The following is an 11,959-nucleotide window of genomic DNA, read 5'->3' as shown; positions in this document are numbered from 1 at the left end:
TCACTTAGGATCATGTTAAAGATAACCTAGGAGTAGAAATCAAGATACCTGCTAAGCAGAGGCAGTGCCATACACAGGGTTTCAATCGAGTTGAAGAATATGTTTTCATTGCAAGGAAAGAACAAGAAAGAGAAACAAAAGGAAAGTGGCATAGAAACAGAAAGATGACATTGAAACTTATGGAACTCCCATGGTGATGTTCATCTTTTCCATGGTTCTTTTCTAAGGCTGATTCTGGTTATATGTCTTTGATCAAAGTAAGAAGAAATGGATGATTTTTTTCAGAGACTTTTGTTTAACATATCTGGAATAATGACATGTGTTTTTGTATTCTTTTATAAATAATATGTTGATTTGAAGATTTTTTTTTTCTTTCCTCAGTGATTTTGCTAGCAATTTTGTTCAAGCGTCTCATATTAGACTTGTAGATAAGGTGAAGGAATACAAAATTTTCTTTGACAGAAAGAACAGTAACTTCATATTTCTTTTTTTTTAATGAAAGAGACACTGAAATAGGATTGAAGTATTTGAAAAATTATCTTTGTGAGTAGAATGAGCATAGTGAGGAAAAGTAGATGGTACTTGTGTCATAAAAGAATGGCCTTGTTAGGACTCGCAACCAGATAATCCTATCACTAAAGAAAAAGCTTATATGAATTCTATGTGTATATGTGCCTGTGTGTGTGTATGTGTTTTCTACCAAAATCATAATATCAAAGTTTGAAACAGTTGACAGTTTTCTAGTGTAAAATGTATTGCCTTTGTCAAAGAAATGAAGCTCTGGCATAAACATTTGGCCAGTATTTTGAATCCTTACATGTGAGGGACGTCCGAAATGACTTAAGGACTAATGTAGTAATGAATGGTGGAAAAACAATGTTCCTGTGCAATTGAAGGCAGTTATTAATTTGTTTCAGTTGGATGCATATGCCAGAAAGCTCAATTTATGCAGCCCGTTCAAGGAGAGAGAGAAAGAGATCGCTCAGCCTAAGGGAATGTATGGGTGAAACACTTCTTAAGCAAGATCTGTTCTTGCATACAACACAGTGTCACTTTCACAAGCTGATATTTGGGCTGGGGGAGGGTGGTGGATAGGGACATTTGTAACAAATTTCCTTCAGCTTTTCTCCAAGTATTTTAAATCAGAGAGTAGCAATGAAGCAAAGTTTCCACTTTCCCACCTTATTTCTCCTCATGTCCACCAAAGTACTTGGAAATATCTATCGCTACTACATTGTAAGATGGCATTATTATACTTAAATGCTGAGATTCCTTATATGCCTTTGAGCTTTTAAGGGCTGAATAATTAGAATATGCATTGCCATTTTTTGACATTTAAATGTCTATTTAAAACTCATAGCTTTATGGGTTTTGAATTGTCTAGACAAGAATTATCTCTGATTAAGAATTATTCTACCCCTGATTCGCTATATTTTACTCTAATTTGAATATAGGGCAACATCTTCTATGTCATCTTCTATGTATAGCTACATGTTTAGAATAACATTTTGGAAAAGTACTGTACTTTTACAGTAATTGAATAATGAATCATACCTAAATCTGTGTCTTAACCATGACAGCTTTACAGTTTCTCGTGCAGTTTTGGCTTTTTATTTTGTTTAAGCATTCACGGTGAATTTAGGCAAAATTCTTAAAGATGTAGCATTATTATTATGTAACATTACATTATGTAATATTACATCAATATTATGCAATATTATATATTATTATTATGTAACATTATTATTATTTCCATATTGATCATATTTCATGTCATTATCAGAGAAGGCAATGGCACCCCACTCCAGTACTCTTGCCTGGAAAATCCCATGGATGGAGGAACCTGGTGGGCTGCAGTCCATGGCGTCACTACCAGTCAGACACGACTGAGCGACTTCACTTTCATGCACTGGAGAAGGAAATGGCAACCCACTCCAGTATTCTTGCCTGGAGAATCCCAGGGGCGGGGGAGCCTGATGGGCTGCCGTCTATGGGGTCGCAGAGTCAGACACGACTGAAGCGACTTACAGTAGCAGCAGCAGCAGCATGTCCATTGAGTTGGTGGTGCCATCCAACCATCTCATCCTCTGTCGTCCCCTTCTCCACTTGCCTTCAATCTTTCCCAGCATCAGGGTCTTTTCAAATGAGTCAGCTCTTCCCATCAGGTGGCCAAAGGACTGGAGTTTCAGCTTCAACATCAATGAATATTGATGAATATTCGATGAATATTGAGGACTGATTTCCTTTAGGATGGACTGGTTGGATTTTCTTGCTATCCAAGGAACTCTCAAGAGTCTTCTCAAACACCGCAGTTTAAAAGCATCAATTTTTCAGCGCTCAGCTTTCTTTATAGTCCAACTCTCACATCATAATATACTGTTGAAGTAAAATCTATACAAGAAAATCTATCAATATATTAGGATAATATGATTATAAAAATTCAAACATTTTATTTATGCTAGAAAACACTGTCATTGAAATCAACTGAAAATCAGAATTCTTTCCAAAGTTCTAAATCTAATAAAATGGGAAAATATTAGTTGCAACTTGCAATAAGTTGTAATCATCTAAAAGTCATCAGATCACTTTTATAATTTTGCTTTATAATTGGGAATAATTAGAAAAAACCGAAAGTAGTTTCTAAGAAACATGAACATTTGTATTCTAGCAATTGGAGCAACGTTCTATGTTTTTAATAAATTATAATTTCTACATTTGGGTCAAAACATAATGTTGAAATTTTACATAAAGTGATTGATATAACTAATTAAAATTCAACTGGGTTGCCCTCAGGCAAGTGGTTTGTTTTGTGATGAGCAGGAACATCCTCTAAAATGGTCCAGGAAAAAGAATTTTTCGGGTAAAAAATCTGTCTGCTAGTAAAGTTACCTGAAATGTGAGCCAAATGAAGTAATTTGTTGATTCATTGTAATTTGATTTGAAAAGGCAAACTTTCTTTCAAAATTGCTAACAAACAGAAGGTTAGTTATCAATTACCGATTTTAGGGATTCATTTTGATTTTTGGCAAAACTAATACAATTATGTAAAGTTTACAAATAAAATAAAATTTTAAAAAATGTGAATTAAAGTGTTAAAATATGTTAGCTCTGTAGTTTTTGTGTTTATTACAAAACTAATTTTAAGGACTCTTAAAATTCAACAAGGACAAAATGATCTGAAAAAATTAAGAAATATAATTTCAAAGAAGGGGATATGGAAGAAATGATGTAAAGATTATGACTATAACAGCGAGATTGAACCTTGTAAGGATAAGGTAGCAAACAAGGCAGTGTCTTAAGGAAGAGAGGCAGGTATTGATGCCCTCTAAAATAAGAGATACTCATTCTTTTTGTGTTGGTCATTCTTTCTAAGGCTTTTTCAGTGGACAGATCTTTTTAAGATAAAATAACATCAGGAATTTATACTGATAACTTCAAATCAAAATTAATTATTAAACTCATATCTTATACTTGTATTTCCATTCTGACCTCTTCAATGGCATCTAAAGTGATAGAGCTAAAACATAAGTATACAATATGATGATTTGATACATGTATACTTTGTGGAAGGCTTCCCTGGTAGCTCAACTGATAAAGAATCCGCCTGCAACACAGGAGACCCAGTTTGATCCGCAGGTTGGGAATATCCCCCAGAGAAGGGATAGGCTACCCACTCCAGTATTCTTCAACTTCCTTGGTGGCTCAGACGACATTCTCCTGCAACACGGGAGACCTGGGTTTGATTTTTGGTTTGGGAAGATCTCCTAGAGGAGTGCATAGCGACCCACTCCAGTATTCTTGCCTGGAGAATCCCCATGGACAGATGAGCCTGGCAGGTTACTACAGTTCATGGGATCGCAAAGACTTGGACACAACTGGGTGACTAAGCACAAAAACATGCATATAATTTTTGCATTTTTCTCTCTGATAATCAATTCCTTAAGCATAAATGCTTCTTCCTGTAACATTTTATCAGTAAATTAATTCTCTGTGACTTTTTAAAAATTTTTGAGAGCGTTCCTGTTGGAAAGTATGGAAGTCAGAAGCTGAAAAATTTCTGCTGATAACAGCGGTGTACCTGGAGCCAGAAAAGAAAGGGCAAGGGAAGTTAAGAGAGCACAGAAACCATCAGAGATGAGGAGGACAGGTATTTGTATAATCTTGCCAGTTGACTTCCCATTTTAGACTGAACATATGAGACAACCAAAGCATCTGTAATTGGAGACAGTGAGGAGACATTTCAAAATACCTGTGTTACCTGAAGCTGTATTGCTATTATTTTACTCAAGATTAAGAAGTTCATTCAAGTTAGTAGTAGTGTGAGAAAGGTGTTGAAGAGTTGATCTTAGGAGGAAAAAGAGGAAAATTGGCATGTGAAACTGAAGCTGTGCCTGATCACACTGATGCTAGGGACATCAGGGGATTATGTCTCCTGTGCTGCAGGTAATGAGATTTGACTATATTTAAAGATCAAACATAAGGCACTGCTTTAAAAGTTGCCTTTAAGAAGGGCTTTATTTCCAAGTTACATGCTAAAATGACTCTATTGGCAAGGCAGAACAGAATATAAGATTCAAAAATCTTAAGTCACATTTGTATTTGCATTTTTTTTTTCAACAAAGCTATGTAAAGCACTCTGTGAAACCGTCCTGCATTAACTCAGCAAGGAATGAAGAAAAAAATTAAACATACAGAAAATATCATGGGTTGAAATACTTTTTGCCTCTGCTGCATGAGTGTAATAAATACAAAAATTGCAAAGCAAGATAATGCTTGTTTTTTTTTCTCATAATGTGAGAAGTTTCTAAGGCAATACTTTTGTTCTAATCCCACTCAGTCAGGTCAGGTCAAGGTGAGATAAAAATTAATGCAACTTTCTTTTTTATATTTAATTTTAATGTGTTCTATATTTTATTTCTATGTTTTTTCCTGTTGTCTGTTTCTTTGTCCTTGTAGGAGGTCTTGGTCAGGTAATGAATTTTTAGTATTAGTATTTTCACAAAGGTGTAAAGTTCTTTGCTTTGTTCCCTCTGATCTCTGAATGTTCACCTTGCATTAAGAATCTGCCCTATTTATTTGGTGTCAATAATGCAACTCCATGAGTTGTGAGCACTAGAATATTACCTTTGTGCACTAATTAATTGAATATGGTAATGAGGGCATGCCTACAAAGTCAAAGTAGGAGAAAATGAGAAATAAGGCAATTTATTTACCAATGCAGAAACAGTGAAAGCAGGTTTTACTGTCCCTAAAACAAAGGTTTTAAGTTGTATCTTATATATCTAATTCTGTGTTCATATTTGAAAAGATGGATCAGAAGAGTCCATTTTATTTTAGCTTTTTAAAATTTAAAAATAGTAACAATACCTTAAATCTAAGTATCAAACTAAATTATTAATACTACTGTATTAATTCTTCTTTCAAAGTACAGTTAAAAATGCTTGTTATTTCCATTTGATGTTTTTAAGCTTAAAATTTGTTTCTTGAACATATATAACTGTATATTTTATATCCAAATCTTTATATTGTGAACTACAGTAGAGTTTCTTGATCACCCTCACTTAAAGAGTAAAAATAAAATTATATCATTAAGAAGTTATTAATAATTATAAAATGATTTTAGCAGGTAAATGCAATATTTTCAAAAATGCTAATAACTGAGTCAATTACAAATAAAACATTTTATTTTTATTTTTCACGAAGTAGTGTCTGCTTAACTAGCAAGGTCACTGCCCACCTTACCCAACACACAAAAATAAAACTGATGACCCCTTAATTAGGGTCTTGTCAATGGCTCAGTGGTAAAGAATATGCCTGCAAGGCAGGAGCCACAGGAGATATGGGTTTGATCCCTGGGTGAGAAAGATCCCCTGGAGGAGGGCATAGCAACCCACTCCAGAATTCTTGCCTGGAGAATCCTATGGACAGAGGAGCCTGGCAGGCCCTTACCCATAGGGTTGCAAAGAATCAGACATGACTGAAAAGACTTAACATGCGAGAAGACCCTTTAATTAAAAGTAAATAAATGGATAAATTTTAACTTTGTTTTTATGCTTAATTAGTTCCCTCATACTTTAGGACATTTTTCATGTGAAGTTGAAGTAGGTTCATAAAATACATAAACTATATATATATGTGTCTGCAATATGTATCTGTATGTGTATGTAATTATATTGACAGACTATGTATCATTAATGTCTCTGAACAGAGTAGATAAAGAAAGAAAGGTTAGAGTTTATGGAACAAGAGATCAATATCAATGTCACATCTGAAAAACAAAAAAACTACTATAGTTTTAAAAGATGTGGTCATGAAGGGTAAGTACCATCAGTTCAGTTCAGTCACTCAGTCGTGTCCAACTCTTTGTGACTCCATGAATTGCAGCATGCCAGGCCTCCCTGTCCATCACCAACTCCAGGAGTTTACTCAAACTCACGTCCATAGAGTCAGTGATGCCATCCAGCCATCTCATCCTCTGTCGTCCCCTTCTCCTCCTGCCCCCAATCCCTCCCAGCGTCAGAGTCTTTTCCAATGAGTCAACTCTTCACATGAGGTGGCCCAAGTACTGGAGTTTCATGCTTGCCCATAAAATGTCACTTTCAGTTCAGTTCAGTTCAGTCACTCAGTCATGTCCGACTCTGCGACCCCATGAATCACAGCACGCCAGGCCTCCCTGTCCATCACCCACTCCCGGAGTTCACTCAGACCCACGTCCATCGAGTTGGTGATGCCATCCAGCCATCTCATCCTCTGTTGTCCCCTTCTCCTCCTGCCCCCAGTCCCTCCCAGCATCAGAGTCTTTTCCAGTGAGTCAACTCTTCACATGAGGTGGCCAAAGTACTGGAGTTTCAGCTTCAGTATCATTCCTTCTTTGGCCACTATTAAATTAGAAAACTGAAATGAGAGATTATGGCATTTTCCCTGATATATTGTTTTTTGGCATTTGCATGTCAACTTGTGGAGCTTTACCTATTTTTAAAATTCTCTAAGGCAATATTCTTTGACCAAGAGTAGCCATTCCCAACATAAAGAGGGAAAATGAATAAATTTATATTTAAATTTAAACAATTTCCTGATAATTCTTGAAAAGATCATAATGGGAGCAGTGGTTAAATCTAGAAATATCCCTGTGAGAGGTAAATATATAATTTTTGTTCTTATCAAAATACCTGTTATATAATGATGAATCTATCCATCTCCTTTACAATATCACACAATCAATATGATTCTTTACTTTTCTAAATATAATTATTGTTGAAAATAAGCTGTTGTGTAATTTAAGCATCCTTAAGTATCTCTATTAATATGACTCATTTTTTTCTATTCTTTTATTTATTTTTTTCCCAAATATTGACCAGCTCAGGTTACTTTCCATTTCTAAATTCATCTGTGATTATTCTCAATCTCATTGGTGTGATTTAAAATACAAGTAGCAATCACTGTGGCAAGCATTTTTGTTTTAATAACTGATATATTTTTAAAAGCATAATTAGCTCTTACTTTTTCCTAATTCAAACATATCTGATATTAAAGAAGAAATTATCCAAGAATTTTTTTAATGTCTTTTCTTAGTCAAATATGTATAAACTGACTCTTCAGAAAGGATTCACGTAATTTTTGTACTTCAGAGCAAGCTACCTAATGCTATAACGTGAGGCTTCTCCATCTAAAGCAGTGATTCATAAAATGTAATGTACATCTGAATCATCTAGGGGTGCTTGTTAAACACGTAAATTCTTGGACCACCTCCACATCCATTGAAGCAGAATTTCTGGGAGAGAAATTTTTATGCAGATAAATATGGTTCATGCTCTGGCAAAGACTTAGCTAGCTGAATGAAACTAGCTAGTGTCTTAAAAACTACAGATTTAAACTCCTTCTGTGCTCTTTGAAACTCATCTTAAAATTCAAAGAGTGCAATAAAATTAGCCAGTTTTCTTTTCTATAAAAAGGGAACTAACATTTGTCAAGAAGCTGGAAATTGGAAGAGTAAGATTCAAATGCAGATCTGTCTGGCTCCCAAATTTGTGCACTTTTTCCAGCAATATGGACATCAATTCTAGTTTAAGAGTTTCTTGCATGAATATATGAATTACTTTGAAATTTCATTGTATAATCATGCAAGGAAAAAAGCAAAAAATGTGGAGTTAGATTTTGCCTTTGTTTAAGTTGTAGCTCTCACAGGAATATTAATTTACCAATTGTGAAAATAATGTGAATGAAAACCTTACCTTCTTACCCACAAAACCTCTGATTTTTATATTTCAACTTTATTTACATATTATTTTCCACTAATTAATCCATTACCTATTTTTATCAATGTTTCACTTTTAGAACTCATTTTGGGCTTTAAATCCTGTACTGATTTTGCATGCCTTTGTTCTCAAACTTTAATCTCTTAACTCTATGACCCTCTGCTTCAAAAAATGAACAGAAACAAACATGAGTATAAAAGAGTTGCAAAACACTTTAATTTTTTAAAGTACATTATTTAAAGAATATTTGCAAACAGAATACGAAAGCTCCCCATATGACCTTTACCTACATTTCACATATGTTAGCACTTTTATTACATTTGCTTTAACATTTTCTGTCTCTTGCTCTCTTGTTCTCCATCTCATCATATATGTTCTGAAATGAAATGCCTTATATGGTCACGAAGTGAAAGTGAAAGTGAAGTCACTCAGTTGTGTCCTACTCTTTGCGACCCCATGGACTGTAGCCTACCATGCTCCTCTGTCCATGTGATTTTCCAGGCAAGAGTACTGGAGTGGGTTGCCATTTCCTTCTCCAGGGGATCTTCCCGACCCCAGGATTGAACTCCGGTCTCCCGCATTGTAGGCAGATGCTTTACCCTCTGAACCACCAGGATGGTCACAATGTAATTATCAAATCAGAAAATTAATATCAATATGAATTAATTATGTTATCTATTGACAATTTTATCAGTTGTTCCACTAGAAGCAAACTATTTTACTAGAACCCATTCATGGGCCACATGATGTATTAACTATCATATATTTTTTAGCTCCCTAATTTGGAAGCATTTCTTGTTTTTTCTTTGTCTTTTAGGACCTTGGTTTTTTGAGGAGAAAGGGACAATTATTATATAGAATGTCCCATGACATGTATTTATCTTATAATCCATCACACTTCTACTTTTAGTTTATGGTTTTCTGGCAGGAATTTCATAAAATTGCTGTTGTTTGCAAAGATTCATTAAAAATATTATGATGGAAATTTTCCCCAATCCTGACTATATTAATCTTTATATTAGGTTAGGTATATTTCTGCTATATTTCTCCATTGTAAAGTTACTATTCTTCCCTTAAGCATCTTGTTGGGAATAATTTGTGACAATATATTCTCATATTTATCATTCTTTTGCTTACAATATACAGTTGATTAATGCCTGAAATATTTATAACTATTCATTAATAATATTGGCTAAAAATGATTATGACAGTTGGCAAATGGTAATTTAGTAATTCCATCATTTCTTTTACATTTATTACTTTAAAATTAGTCATAAATTACTTTCTTTCTATCATAACCAGCTATTTATCATCCATTTATCATATCCAGCCATTTAACACTTAGTATAAATAATCATATATATATATTTCAACTATTTTTTTCTTCACAATGATATCACTTTTATTCTTATTCTATTAAATGGGTTATAAAATCGGCTTCTCAGGTGGTACATTGGTAAATAATCTGCCTGCCAATGCAGGAGATGTAAGAGACACAGGTTCTATCCCTAGGTTGGGAAGACCCCTGGAGTAGAAAATATCAACCCACTCCAGTATTCTTGCCTAGAAAAACTCATGGACAGAAAAGCCTGGCTGCTGCTGCTGCTGCTGCTGCTAAGTTGCTTCAGTCGTGTCCGACTCTGTGCGACCCCATAGATGGCAGCCCACCAGGCTCCCCATCCCTGGGATTCTCCAGGCAAGAACACTGGAGCTACAGTAAAGTTTATAAACTATTTTTGAGTGATATAGTAAGAGTATAGAAGGACTCATTGAATTTTCTATAATATTTAGTATTTCTTTTTTTACATTAGACACCTGACACATTTGGAATGTGTTTTTATATATGGTAAGATATATGGCTTTAATAAAAGTCACTCAGACATGTCTGACTGTGACCCCATGGACTGTTCAGTCAATGGAATTCTCCAGGCCAGAATACTGGAGTGGGTAGCCATTCCCTTCTCCTGGGTATCTTCCCAACCCAGGGATAGAACCCAGGTCTCCAGCATTTCAGGCAGATTCTTTACCAGCTGACAAGGAAAGCCCAAGAATACTGGAGTGGGTAGCCTATCCCTTCTCCAGCAAATCTTCCTGACTCAGGAATTGAACTGAAATATCCTGCATTGCAGGTTGATTCTTTACCAACTGAGCTATAGGGAAGCATGGCGTTATTTGTCCAAACGCTGTCCAGTTGTCCCAGCACCAATATTTTTATATTTCCCACAGTGATTAAATATTTCACTTTTAAGTTACTTTCTCTATTATGAAAATCTAGTATTGTCTACATGTTCATAAGACATGACATTATTTATGTTATGTATGTCTTCTAAATTTTATTTACATTTTTTCTACTTAAGCAAGGTAAGAGTCCTTGACTTCCTTTTGTTTAGTCATGGTAATGCTGTGTCATTTGCTGTGTTCATCTAAATTGTGGATTATTGCTTTTAGCCTTAAAATAAGCATCCTTTTATGAGTAAGCTATTTTCATTTGAATAACACTTTATCTAGTATAAGGTAATTAATCCTGCATCTTTATTGTTTCCACGTCCCTGGTATGTCTTTGGCAATCTCTTTATTCTTAACCTTCTCTTTATCACTTTGAGTGTTATCTCTTGTATAAGGTGACAGTTCATTTCAGTTCAGTTGTTCAGTCATGTCCGACTCCTTGCCACCCCATGGACTGCAGCATGCCAGGCTTCCCTGTCCATCACCAACTCCCAGAGCTTGCTCAGACTCATGTCAATTGATTCAGTAATGTCATCCAACCATCTCATCTTTTGTGGTCCCCTTGTGTTCTTGCCTTCAATCTTCCCCAGTCAGATCAGATCAGATCAGTCGCTCAGTCATGTCCGACTCTTTGCGACCCCATGAATCGCAGCACGCCAGGCCTCCCTGTTTATCACCAACTCCCAGAGTTCACTCAGACTCACGTCCACTGAGTCAGCGATGCCATCCAGCCATCTCATCCTCTGTCATCCCTTTCTCCTCCTGTCCCCAATCCCTCCCAGCAAAGGAGTCTTTTCCAATGAGTTAACTCTTCGCATGAGGTGGCCAAAGTACTGGAGTTTCAGCTTTAGCATCATTCCTTCCAAAGAAATCCCAGGGCTGATCTCCGTCAGAATGGACTGGTTGGATCTCCTTGCAGTCCAAGGGACTCTCAAGAGTCTTCTCCAACACCACAGTTCAAAAGCATCAGACAGTTGCATGTTTTGTTTTGTTTTTTTCTCAACCAATTGGAAAATTTTTTCTTAAAATGAGTGACTTGTATGTTTACTATGTCTGCAAAGTGTAGTCTCAATTTTTTCATATAATTTTATTTTTTTGATTGAAATATGGTTGATTTACAATGTTGTGTTAGCTTCAGGTATAGAGCAAAGTGATTCAGATATGTGTATGTATGTATTATGTAGTACATATATATTGTTTTTCAGATTCTTTTATATTATAGATTATTGCAAGATATTGAATATATTTCCCAGTGCTAGTCAGTAGGTCCTATTATATATTTAAAATATTGTAGTTTATCATCTGCTAATCCCAAACTCCTAATTTATTAGGTGCTCCTTCTTGCACCTTCTGCTTTGGTAACCATAAGTTTGTTTTCTAAAGAAAGTTCTTAAAATATATTTTTTTAATTAATTGTTTCATGCTTTTAAAAATCTTTTTCAAGAGCTCAAATTTATTCATTTATTTCCTTTTTGTGT

This window comes from Bos indicus, chromosome 1 (assembly GCF_029378745.1).
Source record: "Bos indicus isolate NIAB-ARS_2022 breed Sahiwal x Tharparkar chromosome 1, NIAB-ARS_B.indTharparkar_mat_pri_1.0, whole genome shotgun sequence".
Classification (NCBI taxonomy): Eukaryota; Metazoa; Chordata; class Mammalia; order Artiodactyla; family Bovidae; genus Bos; species Bos indicus.
This window is presented reverse-complemented; position numbering follows the sequence as displayed.